This window comes from Bidens hawaiensis, unplaced genomic scaffold (assembly GCF_021521415.1).
Source record: "Bidens hawaiensis isolate Kalapana, Puna unplaced genomic scaffold, B.hawaiensis_p1.1 tig00018312_1, whole genome shotgun sequence".
Classification (NCBI taxonomy): domain Eukaryota; kingdom Viridiplantae; phylum Streptophyta; class Magnoliopsida; order Asterales; family Asteraceae; genus Bidens; species Bidens hawaiensis.
This window is the reverse complement of record NW_027492767.1, coordinates 108382-130037: the sequence shown is the minus strand read 5'-3', so window position 1 is coordinate 130037 and position 21656 is coordinate 108382. Positions and strand designations below refer to the sequence as shown.

Below are 21656 nucleotides of genomic sequence, written 5' to 3'. Positions count from 1 at the left end.
TGTCATCACACAATATAGTTTCCTACAAAATTTTCCCACCTATCTCTCTTATTAAATACATTTCCCTTTTTATTAATAATTTTATATATAACTTTTCTTTTCTTTCTTAATCATTTTTTTCTCTTTTTAATAATTATTTTCTTATTTAAAAGTTTAATACAAACATAGATATATTATTTAGTTTTATATAAATATGTTGTATTAGTTATTAATATTAAGCTTTTATAAGTAACAAATTTTCACGTTGATTTAGATAAAATAATTAATTTCAAATAAATAAATTTTAACTTTATATTTGTTTTGCAATAAAGATTAATAAAAGCAAAAGTCAATCACTATAGATGGTTTGATTTGTTTTTGAGACAAACTGTTTTAACACGTGGTAAGCTATGTGTTTCATTATCTAAAGTTGAAATAAAAAACAAAACGAAACTACTAATTTTGATATGTAGGTTAAAATTACAAATATAGTATACAAAAAAATATTTAGAGACTTATAAATTTGCAACAGCTTTGTATTTCCATATTGTGTAATATGTAATTTATTCTACTATATATTATATATTTATATCATTTGAATATATTTACATTTTGTTATTATCTAAACCAATATATTTGTTTACTCGTTTTCTACACGGGTCTTAATGTCATATGCTATTACACATGAGTGATTCTTACAAAATTTTCCCATTTCTCTCATGTTAAATATATATTTCTTTTTCTTATTAATAGTTTTATATTTTATTCTTTTTTCTTTTCAATATATTATTATTGAGTGAACTGCGGTTTTCGTCCCTATAGTTTGTCGAAATCTGCGGTTTTAATCAAATAGTTTTCTCTCATATCTCTCATATTAACTATGTCGATCCTTACAAAATTTTCTCTCATCTCTCTCATATTAACTACATTTCTCTTTTTAATATTCCATTTTCAATTTTTAAGAAGTCCATTCAGTTTTAAAAGAATTAATACCATCATAAATATGTTAATTTGTTTAATATAAAATACTGCATTAGTTATTAATATTAGATTTTTTATAAGTAACCAATACGAAATGGATGAGTTTCTTTAACCGATTAAAGTATCAAGCATTGTTCATGTTAAAACAGTTTAAGATTATAATGAGTTTTGGTTCACGAGTTGGTTTAAGAAAGCTGTCATTTACAACTAAGTTTTGATATAGAAAATAACAAAGAAATAATTTATGATTTATGAATTTTGTAACAACTTTTTATTTACAAATTGCGTAATGTGTAATTTTTTTACTGTATAATATATCTTTATATATATAATTCATTTTTTTTTATATTTCACATTATGTTATTATTAAAAAAAATTACTTATTCTAACTTGTGTGTTACACGGGTAACTAACCTAGTAACATATAAACAAAACATTCATATATTTATGAAAAAATTGTTATCAAATGTTTTTTAAGACTATGTTATCAAAATTGTTATCAAAAAATTGTTATAAAAAATGGAAGGATTTTTGACACGTGATATCATGTCAGCAAAGGGACTATTTTCATTTTAGGGGTGTAGTGATTTTGTATCCCAAAAATCTCTCCCCCCCCCCCCCCCCCCCCACACACAAAAAAAAACGGTTGCCATTAGTTCATTTAACAAAATAATACATTTTTTTAACTTAAGCATGCGACAAACCTATGCCCCCCCAACTTATCACCCCGATATCTTATGGGTTCCCAAAACCCTTCACGCCCCAATATCTTATGGGTTTGGTGTTGTAGCCAAAATTCGCCCCATTACGTATAATCTAAACGCCTTGGTATATGGCTGTGACTTCTTTAGTATTGAAATGGTGGAGATATCAGATAATGTGTGACTCATAATTAAAGTTATGGAATAGTAATATGACTTCTTTAGTATTGAAATGGTGAAGCAAGATGTCAGATAATGTGTAGCTCATAATCAACGTTGAGAACTGGTAAAATTAGTGAGTTGATGAATTGTAAAATTAGTTTTCTTAAGTGGTGAAGAAACACTAATCGGACCCCGGGCAGATTACGGATAACCTGAGGGTTAAATAGATGTTTCCCACGAGGGGTTAGACCCGGCAAAGATGGTTCTTCTGATAACCTGCAAAACAGACACCGTGAGCTCGTCACTGAGAAGGGGGGGTTCCTCCTTATGACCACCCTCCGGCGTGAGAATTAGACTAGATTGCTCTTGAATATAAATGTATATTAAGAGATTGCTAGAGCAGATATCAGGTATAATATGTAATACGAGATAGTATATGATGATAAGATGATAAGATCATACCGTTTGGGGTATTTATAGCCGAAGGTAGGTTTCCAAGAAGGTATTGCCTGCTGAATAGCATTCATGTTCTACCAACTGTGGCCTAAGCACGTGCCATGCTGGTAGTTGGTGGGTAGGCAGCGGCTGACAGTGACCAGGCCTGCTGTGTACTATTCCTTTTCCACCAACTGCCGGCTATGCACGTGGTATGACAGGAGTTGGCGAGTAGGCAGCGGCTAATAGTGACATACAGTACAAGAGCATGCTGCTCGCCATACTGTTGTCAATGAGCTGTCGTATCTTTGGTCAGATCTTTTGCCCATACCTCGTCAGGTACATTAAAAGATCTTCCCGTATCAAACGGACTGGCTTATTTGGGCGGGAGTATTCCCCCTCCCGCCTTTGTGCGGGATTGTTCCCGGCTTTGCTCATTCCTTCAGGTGACAACTGAATTATTGAGAGCTAAGTGCCTTGTGCGTGTAGCCTTGCTGCGCGGGTGGCCTTCCCTGATGGCTTGTATCCGCAGCTGCGGGAACAAGCGGAGTACTTCACCATTGGGAGGCATTTCCTGCGGGAACAGCTTGCGTACTGCGCGTAAGGACGTCACGTCTCTGAGCATGATGGGTCCTGCGGATCCAGTTGGTTTCTACGCAGACGTCTCTCTTCAAAGTGAGTCTTGCGGGTCCAACTGGGCTCTGCTGGGACCTACCTCTTCAAGTGGCAAATAGTAAAATCAGTGAGTTAATGAAAAGTAGTTTTTAATATATTTATTCAAAATACTTCTAGAACACATTCAATTATGAGGACATTTAGAGTTTTGTCAAGTCAAGCACGATAAGATATAAAATTAACTTACCACCTAAATAAACCAAATGCAAAGACTTTTGTAAGTCTAGTATATTTGTTTAATTGCTTAGAGAAAAAATTAAAATAAATAACTTATTAAGAATAACATTTAAACTGATTATACTTAAATTACGACCAACATTATATTACCGAACATTACTTGTTCACTCACGTATTCACATTGTCACATCCTAAACAAAAATCTAACAAGTGCTTATGGGTCTGGATCCGACCCACATTCGCTCCGTTGCTTCCGGACCCGGGCCGCCCACGACATTCCCCCTGCCCGGTTCACTCTACTTGAACCCGACCCGCTTCTTCGCAAAAGCTCCGATACTTGCCCCGACCACACCTCCCTCCACATTTTTTTATCCTCGGATCTCGGGTCAAACCGGGTTTCCTTCTTACCCGAAAATGTGTAGTGTAACCCTTTGGCCATACAACTATCGTACATGGATCTAGCTTCCGGGTCAGATAGCGTCTCGTACGCTTCCTGAACCTGGATAAACCTGACAGTGTACTCCTCCGTACTATCCGGAGGCGACACGTCAGGATGGTACTTTAATGCCATTTTTTTATACGCGTGTTTTATATCAGATAACGACCCGTTCACCGATATACCAAGCAAGTCGTACAAAGTCTCCGACTCTGCCGTTTTGCAAACGGCAGAGACGGAGGCTTTGGTGGTTAAATTCGGTGAACGGGTCGAAACCTGAGACATGGTAACATGGGTATGTTTGAATTTGAGTAAAGGGTTTGATGGATTAATGGATGAAATTGGTGGTTTATTAGATGAATTTAGGAGGGTTTGAGTTGATGATGGAAATGAACTGGAGTTCATTATAGCTTTGTGTGTTGAGAATAATGTGTGTGGTTTGTTTAATATTATTATTATTATTATTATTATTATTATTATTATTATATATAGTGGGTGATAACATGGAGGACAGCTGACATGGATCTGTTTTACGTCATGTAAAAAAGGTAATGGTATTTGAAATACATTGGGTGTTTACCGTGTGCTGACCGCCGTTTTAGTGCGTGCTGGACAAAGGTTTCGTAGGATCTATTATGTTTTTCTTTTTTTTCTCTCTTTTAAGATTCTCAACAATACATTTTTTTTAAGTTCGTGTTGTTTATAAGTTATAAAGTGTTTTGCTTCATCTCACATTGGATTATGTATAATCTATAAAGCAAGATAAGAGGAAGTCTCATCCTAGATAATATCAGGGAAGGCAAAATAATCCGAGCTTCAAGGGTATACCTGAAACCCGAAGCATTTTGGACAGGTATATTCAAAGCATGAGCAGGTATTGGGCCGTATTGAAAATTTTTCGTTAGTATGGGATTTGGTGATACCCGGCCAATTACCCAAAATCACATACCGTTTACCCGAAGTATATGCTAGAATTATAAACCCGGAAATTTTTAATTATAATTTTATTTTCCTTAACCTTTGTCTAATAACACTTCATTTTTGTAGGTTCGTTATACGAAAAAATGTATTTTGTATTTAAGATATGTGTTTAAAAATTATTATACATATTTTATCTGTTATGAAGTTTACACATATAGTTATATAAATATTAAAGTAATTATTTATTTATAATAATGTTAATATAGACGTAATGCGTTATATTTTAATTTGTAATAGTTGTTTGTATATAAATAAAAAATATATAAGTTATAATGGTAAAAAATATACTTAGAAATCCTAAAGAAACTTTTTTAATAAACTAACGGGTATTACCCGATATATACCCGACGGATAATGAGCGGGGTATAGGACTGAATTTAACAATCGGGCATGGGTATGAGATTAGAAATACCCGACCCGAACACGGCCCATTATCATCCCTAAATACTAAGTTATTATTGAAATTTGGTTTATCTTGTTTACTGGACGGGGTTCAATAAAAAAAAAGTTATTGATAATTTGATCACCAAAACTTAGTAACCCAATAAAAGAAACTTCATGTATCCATCATCTTGGGCAAGGGCGAACAAAGGGAGGTGTTGGTGGCCACTTTGGTATGAAGTGTTTGGTTGACGGTGATGATCACAGTGGAAGACACAAAGCTCGAATGGATAGAAATCTAACATCTCACAAATTAAAAAGGAAAAAAAAACATTTGTACTAATTACCTGTCCAACGTTAGAATAAGTTAAGGTATGTATCATTTTGTTCACAATAACTATGTAAAAGTGTAAAAAAATTTAAAAGTTTTGTAGTAAGCTCTTTTATTTACGATTAAAGCGTCTATAGTTTTGTATTTTAAGCTCTATGTGTGCGTCTGCCAACCTCCATGGCATCTTGCACGAACAACTTCACTTAAAAGCCGTTGTCAACCTTAACTTTCATCTCCAAGTAGAGCGCGTAGGTCCACACAACATACTTGAGTCTTTGATTAATTGAAATTGGTCTATACTACACAGGAAACTAAATTAATTGTATGAAAGAAACCTAATGAACAACCCACACAATTATATAAAGGAAAAGTAAGTCTTTTTATTAAATAAGCCTTAAGGCCCACGATTGTTGCAATATTGCAAGTTGGCTTTTGTCTCGTTATTGAACATGGATAAGAATGCGGCGTCAGCAACGAAATGTCCTATAGTACGAACAGTCCTAGTTAAAACAATAATATCTAAAGACGTTCTTCACCTTTTATATTCTATTAGCATTACAGTTTACACATTTATGATTATATTAACAAATAATATATAATCAATATCGAAAGATAAATAGATTAACAAATGAAATAATTCTTACAAATTATTTCACCATTTTACACTCAAATAAGTTTTGCATATAGTTTAAAAAGAAAATAAAATAAGTTTTGCTTTTGTTAGAGCAATCCCATCCCATCCCCTAAACTCATCCCCATCTTTATAATTGAAGAAAATTAGTTAAAAAGTTACTCCATCCTATTCTTTATCCCTTTACCCCATTTATAAAATTTAAGAAAATACCAAACTTGACCCCATATTTAGGAACATGAAAGCCTTTCCCCTATTTCCAACTCCCACTCATCTTTCCCGCCTATCTCCTCTCTTCTATCTTCTCCACCTCAATCTTTTTACATGACCTCACCAAATTGTCTTCTAAATGGGATAGTGTTAATCGAAATCACACCTTCGTTCCTTTGGCCAGTGATCGATCAAACGGTCCACTCTCTCAAAAAAATGTCTTCATTCACGGGTAATTCATCTTTAGTTTCATATATCCTTTGTAATTCATTCGTATTCTTGGTTTACATATTCCCAATTTGATGCAAGCCCTATAGTACAGTTTCTAGGGTTTTGTATATAGCATAATACTTTAATGCCCACCAGGTGTTTGATATACAAATCGTGAACCAAACCGTTAGTAATGGTTTTTGATAAATATAAACCGAAACCGAACCGTTGATATGTAAAACCGAACCAAACCAAACCGTTACCAACCGAAATGACTGTTCAGTTATGGTTACGCTTAATGTGATTTCGTTACTCAACTTTAACCGAAACTGAACCGAATCTTATATGTTTGTGTGTTACCAAATTTGAATTCATGCTGCAACTGCATATGACTGAGCTTTAAAGTAACCAAGAGTTAACTGAACCGAACATTGTTGACTATCATGTCATGAAGTATGATTATGTTTCTTGTATTATTGCATTATGAAGAATGAGACTATTTGTTGAATTATTACATTATGCTTGCTTGTGACTTGAGTGTAAATATATGTGAATTCAGTTATGGTTAATGTGTCTTCGTTGCTCGACTTTAACTGAAACTGAACCGAACCGAACCTTGTATGATTATGTGTTTCCAAATTTATATTCATGCTGCAACTGTCGATAACAGAGCTTTAAATTAACCAATACAGAACCGAACGTTGTTGAATATTTGTTGTATTATTGCATTATGTTTGTGACTTGAGTGTAAATATATGTGGATTTGTTCCATATATGGCTGCTTTAATTCGAATGATTTTGATATAGTAAACCGATAGATGAATATTGTTTACCCTGCTAGCAGGTTATATGTTCATATATATCTAATTGTTTTATGGTTCTTTTGAGTCAATCAGTTTTGTCTTGACCATTATTAGAGGTGGTAAAATATCTTTCTTGTGTCTACAAATAGTTGGTCGAAACCCTATTTTTGCACTATCTGTTTGTATCTATTCAAAGTGTTGGTGTATTATATAGTCTATCTTTTCATTTCATATATATTGTGTGTGAATCTTTTAGATATGGAAAGTCAAGATATGGACTCACAAAGCCAATACTACACCAACCTTTTTACTGGAAACTCTCATATGACCCTAGATGACTCTCCTCCCTTGCCTCATACTTATCCAACCAACGTCAAGAGATCAATGAGGGGTACTAACTTCGTCTCTGAAGAAGACAAGTTGCTTGTATCTGCATGGCTAAACTGTAGCATTGATGCCATTCAAGGTACTGATAAAAAAAATCTCAATTTTGGGAAAAAGTTTTGGAATACTTTGACCAATATAAAAAAACCACAACCGAACGGTCATTGAAGTCTTTAACACATCGATGGTCATGTATTCAAAAGGCCACAAATTACTTTTGTTCGTACCTAAATCAAGTTGAAAGGTTAAATCAAAGTGTTGAGAGTAATTTAATTTATATTTTGTTTTTTTTGATATGAATTTTATTGGTTTAAATGAAAGTTTGACAGGGCGAAGATTATGTACCAATCAATACGTAGAAAAGTCTTTCAGTTCGTGCATTGTTGGCACCTATTAAAGGACCAACCTAAGTGGATTTCACATACCACAAAAGATGACACAATTAAAAAGAAGACGATGGTACCATCCCCGACCCCGACCACAACCTCATCCCCAACAGAGAATGTTATCGATTTGGACCGACCAATGGGTAGGAAAGCTGAAAAAGCAAAACGAAAGGCCCAAAGCATTCAATCGGAGGAAATAATCTAACTTAGAAAGATGAAGTTTACCCTTTTAGAGGAGTCGAGTGCTCAAGAGAAAGAGTATTATCGTCTTAAGGCTGAGAAGATGGAGCATGACAGCGCAAATGAGCAAAAAAAGTTACATCTTGAAGATGAAAGGTTGAAGTTAAAGAAAGAAAAGTTGAGGATTGAAGCTGAGAAGGCGGAGCTTGCAAAGAAGGATTCAGATCAAAGAATTATGATGATGGATGTGAGTGTCATGTCTAAAATTCAACGACTATATTTTGGGGGACTTCAAAGGGAAATCATAATGAGACATGAGCATGATTTAGATAATCAACTTTGAAGACCGAAGACTAATTTTTTGAATGTTTAGTAATTACTTGATGCTAACTATTTTTTGGTGGGTTTTTTAAGCATCATCAAGTTAAGCGTTAATCGATGTTGACGAATTTAGATAACTGTAAGTTAAAATGGCAGTCTTTCTTTTGGTGAAGTTATAATATGTTGTCGAATTTAAGTTATTGAGTATTAATGCTTGTTATGATCTAATTGTTTGCGTTCTGTGATATAGTTTTACTTTGATTGTATGGTTTTGAATGATTGGCCTTTCAATGATCCTTTTTCCTATTCATATAGAAATTTTAATAGCAATTATAATATCTTTTTTTATGAGTAGCGCAACTCGGTTTCATGGGTTTAATTGTTTGACAAAATAGATAATAAGACAAAATAGATATTGGTTAAGGTTGTGAATGAAAAAAAGAGAAACAAATAATAAAAAATTAATATAGAGATAGGAAACGGGGGATTGGATGTGAAAGGTTTTTTAAAAGTGAGAAATAAATTTAAGAAATATGAGTTTTTAGCTAAATTATAGAGATGGGGATAAGTGATGGGATGAGAAGCCATTTAAAAAGCAAATAAAATAGAGAATCATCTAGCTAACTACTTACAAAACCCTATGTTGACTTTGTAATTTTTTTACCATTTTTCTTGTATAGTTTTCTTGTTAATCACTGAATGTTAATGTATTTAGGTGCTGTTTGTTTTTGCAGACATAAACTGTCTGCAAGCTGATTTCATCTGTTTTCATGTCTGCAACTGAAGATGTGGTCTGAAGATCTGCAAGCTGAAAATATAAGACTGTTTGTTTTTATAAGCTGATACTGTCTGCATAACTGTCAAACTTATCTCACAAGATAGAAGTCATTTATTCAAGTTACATAGAAAATATAATAATAAAATTGTGGCGGCGGACGGTGGGTAGTGGCGATGGATGGTGGTGGTGGACAGTGGGTGGTGGTAATGGACGGTTTTGGTGGGTGGTGGACGGTGGTAGTTGACGGTGATGGCGTCCGACAGTGGGTGGTGGTGGTGATGAACGGTTGTGGTGGGTGGTGGACGGTGGTGATTGGTGGTGGCTGTGATGGATGGTGGTGGTGGTGGTGGTGGCGGACGATGGGTAGTGGTGGTGGATGCTGGTAGTGGCGGCGGACGGTGGGTAGTGGCGGTGGATGGTGGTGGACGGTGGCAGTGGGGGATGGTGGTGGTGGCGTACGGTGGGTGGTCGTGGCGGACGGTGGTGGGAGGAGTGGATGAGAGGGTGGCTTCAAAGGGATAAGAGTATGATTTTTTTGCGAAGATGTTTTAAGCAAGATTTCTTTGCTTTTCTTTTAAGATGAAAGAAGATAACTTAAGATCTGTTTTAAGAAAAAAAACAAACAGTCTTCAAGGCTAATGTCTGCGCGCGTGCAGACATTAGCTCCCTTGAAGATGTTTGAAGAAAAAACAAACACCCCCTTAGTCATTCCAAAAAAACTTGTGTATATATTATTTTTTTATAAAATTACTATATAATGAAATCGGTAATTTTATTATATTTAAAATGAGAAAGTAATGATATATGTTACAATAACGCTAAAATGCAATTTGTTTCAAATGTTGTGTAGATACTTTTGATCAGAAATTCATTTGCTTACCTAATTTCACAAATGGATACAGACATAAATAGCATTTACTTGTAAAACAATGCACATGTATATGTAAATTGATGAGATGGAAGGAAAAGCATTTGCCGTTCTACATTTTTTAAAAAAATAGTATTTTCTTTCCAGCAAATAATTCCATGTTGGGTCCAACCTAATCCTCACGTCTCAGTCGATAAGTATGTGGCTTTTACCTAATAATAATAATAACAATAATAATAATAATACCTGATTAAATTCTATAGTTTATGATTAACTTTTATCACAATTCTAAAATCGACATTAACTTTATAAAAGCCTATAACCTTGCTCTAAAATTAATTATTTTCTAATAATGTTCTTCTCCTTCTTTCCTCTACATTAGTCGCATCTTTCTCCATGTATTCTTTTTGTCTATTAAAAAGGGCATCTAAGATGCTTTAAGAGCACTCGCATTGAGTCAAAGCACATCGTCTCAACCTACAAAAATTCCAATGAGCCCAAAGAACTGAACCCATTTTCTCTCCTCTCTCCCATCCGTCTTCTTCTCTTTCCCGCAAATGATACATGAAGGATTTTCATATCAGGAATACAAGGTATTTTTGAAGCTCCAATATCACCTTAGTGCCAACTAGTGAAGGACAAGCCCATTTAACTGCATGGTTTCCGAGTTCATTTAACGAAAAAAATAAATGAAAAGAAAAACATTTCTTTTATTTTCCTTTTCCTCCCTTTTCTTTCCTTCCAATGTGGAAGCAAACAATTCCTTCAATATTACTTTTTCTTCCATTTCCTTTCTTTGAATACTCATTTTACTATTTCATTTATTGTCTCTCTTAAAATGAAATTCGGGAACACAGCCATTTCTTTCTTTCCCTCCTTTTCATTTACTTCCTTTCTTTGAGTGATACGAACACAAAGGAATGAATATTTGCGGTGTGGTTTGCCCAGTTTTGAAGGAATTTCTTAGCCTAAACAGTAACTAGAGTTTTTTTTTCTTTTTAAGAAACTAAATTGAATCGGTCGGGCTGGTAGGGTAGGCCAGACTGGCTAAAACGATTCGGTTTGTGGTTGTTCAGTGGTGTGGTGTGGTTGTCCGATTGTGCGACGGAGATGGTGACGGTGGACGGCGGTGTGCCGGTGATGAATGGCCGGGTGTGGGTCGGATCAAATTATTAGCAGTAGCAGCAGAGATGGCTTGTGATTGAGATTGAGTTAAAGTTGAATCGTATTCATGCTCGGCATCTGCTCCTCCGCCGCTAGATGGAAAGCTGCCACTGTAACTGTTGGACTCCATGATTATAATTGATTGAAAACAAAATTAGGGATAATGATGGGTGGTGGGTGGTGTTTGATGGTGGGTTATGATTATTTGGAGAAAAAGATGAGGGTTAAAAAGATAAAAACTTTTTTTTACTTAAAGATCAAAATTTTAAGTAAATTACACAAATAACGCTTGAAATTATCAAAAGACTAAATTGCCGAGAAAAACTAACCCTCGTTAGTGAAAAGGACGAATCGTGCAACGTTTTTTGTACATAAAAGATGATTTCTGTCATTAATTTTGCCAAAGGACGTCCATTGAAAACCGTGCAAACATAAATGACTTCTTTTGCCATTTTATCTTCTTTTTGTCTATTAAAAGGAGCATCTTAGATGCTTTAAGAGCACTCACATTGAGCCAAAGCACATCGTCTCAACCTACAAAAATTCCAATGAGCCTAAAGAATTGAACCCATTTTCTCTCCCATCCGTCTTCTTCTCTTTTCCGCAAATGATACATGAAGGATTTTCATATCAGGAATACAAGGTATTTTGAAGCTCCAATATCACCTTAGGGCCAACTAGTGAAGGACAAGCCCATTTAACTGCATGGTTTCCGAGTTCATTTAACGAAAAAAATAAATGAAAAGAAAAACCTTTATTTTCTTTTCCTTTTCCTCCCTTTTCTTTCCTTCCAATGTGAAAGCAAACAATTCCTTCAAAATTAATTTTCTTTCCATTTCCTTTCTTTGAACACTCATTTCATTATTTCATTTCTTGTTTCTCCTCAAATGAAATTCGGAAATACAACTATTTATTTCTTTCCCTCCTTTCATTTACTTTCTTTCCTTGATTGATACTCATGAACACAAAGAAATGAATATTTGTGGTGTGGTTTGCCTAGTTTTGATGGAATTTCTTAGCCTAAACAGTAACTAGAGTTTTTTTCTTTTTAAGAAACTAAACTGAATCGGTCGGGCTGGTAGGGTAGGCCAGACTGGCTAAAACGGTTCGGTTTGGGCAAATTGATTTAGGGTTATTTAACATGAGCTCTTACCATTAGATTTTCATAAATTCACTAAAATGACACGTTTTTTTTTTTTTTTTAAAGACCAAACATTTTACCTTCGAAGTATTAAAGGGTTTGAAAAGATATTTACGATAAAATAGAAAAAACAACTACGCCCTGTTCTTGAGTTTTTTTAAAAGAGTGAAAGGAAAACTAAGGATAGTTAAAAAATAAGTGTTATTGAGTATTTTTAGGATAGAAAGGAAATGAGTATGAGGAGTTAGGAGAGATTAAATTGATGTTTTTTCCCAATAAATTATACTTTCAAAGATGGGCTGATTACTAAAGATAAAAACCAAATTACATATTACCCACTAATCTGTTCATCTTCTTCATTACTTCATTAGGTCAAAATTGTAAAAGTGTTATTTTCTTTTTTTTTTCATCCAACTTAAGAACATAGTTATCATTTTCTTTCCTCTAATTTCCTTCAAACTCAAGAACACAACTAATTAAAAAATTTTCCTTCTCTTCCCTTCCCTTTCTTATCCTTAAATCTCCTTTTCTTTTATTTTCTTGGTTAAAAAACTCAAGAACAAGGCGCTAAAGAGCACGAAATTGGTTAAATTAATAATCTATAGGAATATTGGATTTATCCCTATCGAATGGTATTGGCCGATAATAATCCCTATTCATTTATCGCCACTGACGGTCCCAATTTCAAAAAAGTTGGCCCCCAATGGTCCTACGTTAAATATGACTTAACGACGTTATAGTTTTTTCTGAATTTCAAACCAATGTTTTTGGGTTTTTGATCGTTAGGAGTATACGAGTCGATTGGTGTAAAACTTAGTTCGAAACAGTGCTTCAAAATGACGAAACAATGCTTCAATTCGGGTGTTTGAACTTACAATTAACCAAAATCAAGTCATTTAGATCATTGTTTGGAGCTAAGTTTTATATCATTCGACTTGTATCATCCTTCCGATTAATAGCCTTAAAAAGTTAGTTTGAAATTTGAAAAAACGTATAACGCCGTTAAGTCCTTTTTAACGGGGGACCATTGGGGGCCAACTTTTTGAATTTAGAACCGCCAGTGGCGATAAAATAAATAGGAATTATTATAAGTCAATACCATTTAATAGGATTATTAAAATCCAATATTCCTAATCTATGCGCGCCATAAATGAGATAATTATACATATTATAATTATTGGGTTTTGATACTTTAAAAGTTTATTCTATTTTACTGTTTTAAACTTACATAGATTAAATGTAGTCACTTAGCGCGCGTTGCGTGAGAAACTTGGCAATGGAATCGAGTTTTAAATGTAAATATACAAACATATTATAACGACTATCACCTCGATAAAAAAATATTTATCTAAGTTAAAAAAAATGGTTTGTATCAGTTCGGCTCATTATAATATCAATTTGGTACTGCACTCACTATATAACTTACAATAAAAAAATTATATTCTATTGCGAACACAATTTCGTTTTCAACGAAACTTATATACTTTATTGTGGAAACACCTTCGTTTTTACGGCGCGACATAAATGAAATAAACATGTCGTAATGAAATCTAAAAAAAACTTCGTATGGTGGTCATTAAAAAAGATCAGTAACTTAAATATATATATATAATAACAAATTAGGTAACATATTTAAACCATGAATACTTTAGGGGGGTAAAATTAAACAAAGTTTAGTAAAAAAAATGTTTAGGATCAAATTAAAACATTTTAGAATTTTAAAGGGGCTAATTTAATATAACTTAAAAGTTAAGAAACTAAAAGTGAAAATTAAAATGTACCGTAACAACTAGGTTTCCTTTAATACATAATATAATACATATAATACGTCTTTAGTTGTTAATTTATCGATCGGTTTGTTTTTTTCTGAATGTTTTCAAACCATAAAACACGATTTTTCAAACCATAACCATGTCAAATCAACTAGCTTAGATTTGATGGTTGGGTCGGTTTATAACATTTTTAAATGCAAAATAGAAAGAAAGTAATGTTGAGAGAAGCTGTCAAATAAAAAGTAGATGGGGTTTGTCGATTAAGGAAAAAGACCCAAATGTCAATAACCTTTTTCAAGGAAAAAAGAAAAGTTTGATCGCGGTTTTGAGTTTGTGGAAAAGGAGAAACGCGTTAGTCTATTCGGGAACTCCGATACATATCACGAATTTGGTGGAGGAAATAAAAGTGATGGGGTTTTTATGGATAAAAAATAGGGGACGAAACGGAGTCTCTCGTGGGAAGATTGGTGTGCCTTTCGGTTGTAACGGGGTGGTTGGGTGGTTAGCTAAATAGTTTTTGTTTGCGCTTGTCTATGTTTGGTTTTGGTGCTCTTGATGAATTGGCGTATGTTTCTTGGGTTTGCTAGCTTCTTGCTAGTGTTTTTAATGATATTTGTTGGTCGTTAAAAAAAAAAGAAAAAACGAAAAGTTGAAATATGAAAGCTCATTTTAGTCTTTTAGATGATGTTTCGGGTTGTGAAGAGGTATAGAAACTTGAGAATCCAATTAATAAAGTCAAGATTTAGTATTAAGTTTTATGAAACTTAAAACTTACTTTCAAAATATACACTTTAGTATGACATATTGACATCATGACATGATATTAATTTTGACTTATCAATGGGATGATTGTCTATTAACAAAAGACAATTTTAAAACACCATAGGTTTAGATGGGGTAGATCTTGAGTTATAGTCTTACACAGGCACATACGACAATGATTAAAAAATAATTCGTAAGTTAAAAAAAATCTAGTTAATGATTGAGTGCATTTTGAACCCAAGGCCACTCTTCCAAACCCAAATATGAAGGTTTTGTATTTGCTAATAGACCACTACCTCATTGGTGAACTGTTAAATAGTGGGCCTAACTGATATTCTATAGTGTCTTGGTTTTCTATTTTCTTTTTTGTCTTTTTTTCCACATAGATTTTTTTCTTATTTGAAAGTAAAGTATTTGACAATCCCAAACACCCCCTTATTCTTCTTCTCCATAGTGGGGATGACTATTGGTAAAGATGGGTGTGGTTGTTTGTAAAGAGTGGTTGACGATGGTTAGTGGTTAGTAGATTGTTTTAAACTCGAAATTGAACCTTTAATTAAATGAATTGAACGAAGAAGAACACTTGCTTCAATATTCGGATGATGATGATGATGATGATGATGATGATGATGATGATTTAATTGGTTTGTGTTGGTTTAAGCCACTAATTTATGGATTAACCTAAACTTTTTTAGAAATTGATTTCATTTGTCCATCATGTTTGTGATGGTTTTGTTACCTTTTGAAACCATATTTAGAGTTATAGGGCGGGAGACGGACAACATATATAGCGGGTAACAGTAAGAATGGATATATTTTGATGGAGGTTGAAGGTGATTGGAAAACGGCCGAAGATGGTGGTGGTAGGAGTCGTTATGGTTGTAGTCGTGACCCGTGGATGATAACAGTAAAGGTTTTTGAAAGCACACGTATCGTGTTGGAATTATTAAACAAATAAGTGTTTGAATAAGAATTATCCAAAAACATTAAATTGTATATTTTTATTTTATGTAGAAAAAAATATAACTATGATGGTAAATTGAGAAAATACATTTATTTAACAAAACATAAAAACATTTGGAAAAAAAAAAAGATAATTCCATTGTTAACAATTCATACGGTGAAAAAATTAAAATATAAAGATTTTCGAATAATTCGTAGTATGAAAGAGAAAATATTGAAGGGATGGAAATGAAAATATATAGGGATAATTAAAATAATTTAGACGTGAGGTGTGATAGGTGAGAGTAGAGGGTGTGACGTGACAAATTGAAGAGTTATGTTTCATGAGAATGAAATGGACAACGTATTTAGTCCTTTTACTACAAACTGCCCTTCACTACACTTTCTATGTCATTGTTTATCTGTTTTATTTATATCTTTATATAAAACTAGTTTTTATCCCCGTATTACGGCGGCTGTTTTACATTACTCGTTTTTAATATTTATATACCTTTTTGGGTTTAATTTTATTTATTGTAATGAAATTTATAATATACTTATAGTTTAATGATAAAAATGTTTCACAAAACTAAGATGTTATAACCCGGTTTAAAAGTTATATGGGTTTGGTAAGACCTAAGACCCGTTTATTTTTTTACTATAAAATTGTTTCTTAATTATAAATAATATTTTTAAAAAAATCATATAATAATTTTTAGTATATCCTATTTTATAGAATTTTCACATCAATAATTTGGTGAAAATAATTTTTAATTTTATGAGATGTTATAACTTATTTAAGGAATATATGGGTTTGGTAAGACCCATACCCGTGAATTCAGGTCAAATGCATGAGAAGCCTCCATTTAAAAATCAAGCAAATCTGATGACTCCAAAAAAAGGGGGAGTGACGACATCGCGACACGTAGGATTTTTATGTTTTCGTTTATATATGTTGTTTTATATTGTTTGTTCTAATATTTATTTATTTTTTGAATTTATATTTTTTTATTGTATCAAAGTTAATAATATACTTATGATTTGATGATAAATTGTTTCACAAATAAATGAGATGTTATAACCCGGTTTAAAAGTTATATGGTTTTGATGAGACCCAAGACCCGTTTATTTTTTTCTACTATAAAATTGGTTTTTTTAATTATAAATAATATTTATGAAAGTTAATAATATACGTATGGTTGATGAGACCCAAGACCCGTTTATTTTTTTTACTATAAAATTGGTTTTTTTTAATTTAAATAATATATATATCTTTTTTAAAATAAATAAGATATTAATTTTTAGTGTATCCTATTTTATATGATTTTTACATCAATAATTTTGTGAGAATAATTTTTTATTTAATGAGATATTATAACCCGTTTAAGGAATATATGAGTTTGGTAAGACCCATACCCATTAATTAGGGTCAAATGCATGAGAAGCTTTCATTTAAAAATCAAGCAAATCTGGTGACTCCAGAAAATGAGGGAGCGACCACATCGCGACACCTAGGATTTTTGGATCTTCATTTATATATTATAGATTTAAAAAAATTATATAAAACTGTCCATTTGACGTGTCAAAAGTGACCCGGTTGAATGACCGACTCTAACTTTACAAACATGCGTGTTTGATAGTTGAGACTTGTTGACATAACTTTGTAGTATAAATAGAAAAAAAACTGTTTTTTATTAACTATTTTTTATTGCACATGTATTCAGTAGAGAAAAAATAAAATAGTAACAAAGTTTTAAGATTATTCTAGTTAGATTTCTCATATATATTTTTTTTAATTAGATTACTAAACTTGAAATGAATATCCTAATCCTATGTATTTTTTTACTTACAAAGTAGGCACACATTTAGCATGCCTAAATGACATTTTTTTACAAGTATGATGCTGTGAATTAAAGTTGATGAATGCCTACTTATTTTGATGTTAAAAAAAACAAAATAATTTTATCCTAACCCCATACCCCCATTTTCCTGGTCAGCCACCTCCATCACAACAACCTGCATCGTCACTTACTCCGGCGACCTCACCAATACACCCATCTTCATCCATTAGATAGCATCTTCATCCATGGAACTCAACAAGTTTCAAGGTTTAAGGTTTTTATCCAAAGTTTTTATTCCCTAAACAAATTAGTAACCACATTGTCAAACGTCAATCTTGTTTGCTTATCTGATCGGTTGGTTTTTATCCGTGGTTGTTCCTTTTATAAAGAGTTAATCAAATATGTTTGAGAACTTTAATAATCAATATGATGAAATTATGATGTGAAAATTAGTTACAATAAATAAAAGGAATATTGGATTTTAATAATCCCTATTAAATGATATTGGCCGATAATAATCCCTATTCGTTTTATCGCCACTGGCGGTCCCAAATTCAAAAAAGTTGGCCCTCAATGGTCCCCCGTTAAACATGACTTAACGTCGTTATAGTTTTTTCTGAATTTCAAACCAATGTTTTAGGGCTTTTGATCGTTAGGAGGATACGAGTCGATTGGTGTAAAACTTAGCTCGAAACAACAATCCAAATGACTTAATTTTGGTTAACTGTAAGTTCAAACACCCTAATTGAAGCATTTTTTCGTCATTTTGAAGCGCTATTTTAAACTAAGTTTTATATCAATCGACTCGTATCCTCCTAACGATCAAAAGCCCTAAAACATTGATTTGAAATTCAGAAAAAAATATAACACCGTCAAGTCATTTTTAACAGAGGACCATTGAGGGCCAACTTTTTTGAATTTGGGGCCGCCAGTGGCGATAAAATGAATATTGATTATTATTGGTCAATACCATTTAATAAGGATTATTAAAATCCAATATTCCTAAATAAAATTACACAAGAATACATAAATTTTGCACATCTTAAACAACTTACGTATTTCATGAGTTGATAAAGTCAAGCTTAGCTCAAATTTAGTAATTGTGTCGAAAATTGAACTTAAACTCAACTCAATTTCAACCCGAGTCAACTCAACTTAGCTTAGTTCAATTGGTTTTTAGGAAAAAAAAAAACTAAACCAACCAGACATACTTGATCAAGCTTATTAGCTTAACAAAGCATGATTAAGAAAAGGATATGAGATCATACAATATAAGATATTAAAAACAAGATAAAAAACAAATACCTAAATGTCTAAATATCAAACAATGAGCAACCGGAAACAAGCTTTGAGATAAAGAAAGGCCACGCGCATGACGATGCTATCATAAGTAAGAGAGGACCAGACAGTTTCTGGTTTCATGGTCGTCTTCGAGAATCCTTTAAAGTTTCGGGGCTTAGGACGAGTATAAAACGGCCTCTTAAATTATGTTTTTAATTAATTTGATAAATACCTTGACAACTTTACCAATGTAGCGTTTTCAAAGTCCATTAGAGACCAAAGCAAAATAAAAATAATAATTAAAATTTACTAAAATAGTCAATATAAAACATAAAATACAAAGGAAAGTTTTTTCTACGAAAATAAAAACACGAGAATATGAATTGAACTCATGTCCTTTGGTTCTATAAACTACCACACTTTTTCCATTACACGAAGAAGTCATTTTGTAAACTTATATTTTAAAACGGAATTATATATAATCTTACTTTTAACAATTATGAATCTCTTGAGAGATTGGGTCTAGATCTATCGCCCTCCTCGACCCCTCTTTGGGTCGGCTCCTCATATATGATAGATTCAATCGGACGAGCAGATTAAGCTTATAAGCTTCAAAACCGATGTGAGAATTAAGAGATTATTTTGACGTGTGAGATGTTAGAGCATTTATATGATGAGGTTATTGGGCTATATAGGCCTATAACAATTGGGTTATTAAGTAAAAGTTTAATGTTCACGCCGCCTTTGACTTGTTTACAAATCGAGCTAGCTCGGTCTAAACTGTTTACAATCAAGCATATTTCAAGCGAGTTTTTGTAAGGCCCCGAACCCGGTAGCCCTACTTTAGCGTCGGATTTACTCATAAACACAGTTCTTCAAATCAGAGTTTATTAAAACTTTTCGCGGAATATAAAACATCAATCATTTGTTACAAAACGTTAAACCTTTTCTTTGATACCATAACACAAAACTTTATATTTAAAACATCTTTACTTCTTTCTTCAGATGCCAGCCGTTCAATCCATGCCGTGTGTCATCCTCATGCTAACTCTGTAATCAGCTCACCTGCGTGCATACTAAAAGTCAGCTACGCTGAGTGAGTTCTAGTTAATCGAACGCCATACAATACATACACATACATACATATCCGTAGATACATATCCATACTTCACTAGTTACCCTTCTGTTCTACATACATACTTACTACCATACATACATACATATTTATAACCACTAACCTCAGTCTACCGAGAGTACGTTCATAGTCCGTCGTCTATACCTGTACTCAAGGTCGTGAACACGTAAAAAGGTCCGCAGTCCTTACCTATGTTCACCCTTTATGGTACGTGCAAGGTCCGCAGTCCTTCCCTATACCATCCTACATCCACAACACGTACAAGGTCCACAGTCCTCCCCTATGTTGCAACCTAAACCATAGCACGTACGAGTTCCGCAGTCCTCCCCTATGCTACCACAATACAACTACAGCACGTATAAGGTCCACAGTCCTTTCCTATGCTGATGCCTATCTATAATACGTATAAGGTCCGCAGTCCTTAACTACGTTGTCGTCTATTATCTGTAACACGTATAAGGCCCACCGTCCCTATCTACGTTTACATCTATCATCTACTTTACGTATAAGGCCCGCAGTCCTTAACTACGCCATCACCAGCCGAGTCTATGTCCGACAAAAGCTAGAGGGATTTGCCATCCTAACTTACTATGTCGAACGTAGAACTCACATACCATTCGTGTACCTGTATACACCTACTTCACATATACAATAATTACATCATAGCATAAGAACACCCTAGGCGTTCTTTACATCATTCATTTAACAACCATACCTCTTGTCGATACGTGCAATATCCGAAGATCGTTCACGCCCCGACAAGTATTCATTTGTAATGTTCATACATCTTCGATGTATAATATTCGTACCTTTATTTTTGACCTGACAGTACGCGCAATATCCGAAGATCGTTCGCGTACCGACAAGCAACCATTCATATCCATCACATATATCACATATGGCATACACTTATCACTTAGGATAAATGTATTAACAACACATCGAGTATGCACACAGCCCCGAAAACATAACACATAAATGGGGCTAGAAACTCACCTGGATCCTGTTACGCTCGCCGTTGATCGTAATTCCTTTCTTTAACTGGGCTCGGCTAACTGTATAATATTTACACATATCAATTAACTACTACTACTCGTTTTGTATTTCTATCTATATACGACCCACAACGAACGGGGGTCCGGGGGCAGCGCCCCTGGCAGCGGGGTTCTAGGGGCGGCAGCCCCTAGCGGGGTCCAAGGGGCAGAGCCCCTGGCTGGGGTTAAGCTGCCAGGTCAGCTTGGAAAAATTTTATTTTCGATAACTGCCTTAACACATTTTCAATTAGGTTTTTAATTTATTTTATAAACGAACTTCGCTTCAGGCGAAGTTAAACCTTAGGCGAACTTGGCTTCAGGCGAAGTTAAACCTTAGGCGAACTTGGCTTCAGGCGAAGTTAAACCTTAGGCGAACTTGGCTTTTAGGCGAAGTTAAACCTCAGGCGAACTTGGCTTTTAGGCGAAGTTAAACCTTAGGCGAACTTGGCTTTTAGGCGAAGTTAAACCTTAGGCGAAGTTACCATTTCAGCGAAGTTGCCATCAGGCGAACTTGGCTTCAGGCGAACTTATCATCAGGCGAACTTGGCTTGCAGGCGAAGTTCATCAGGCGAAC

The 21656-nt window shown here is 33.8% G+C and overlaps 1 pseudogene; it reads right to left on the bottom strand.

The window, feature by feature from the left end:
- Nucleotides 1–3121: 3121 nt before the first annotated feature.
- On the bottom strand, nucleotides 3122–3970 carry LOC143555755 (chaperone protein dnaJ 20, chloroplastic pseudogene; annotated as a pseudogene).
- Nucleotides 3971–21656: the final 17686 nt, after the last annotated feature.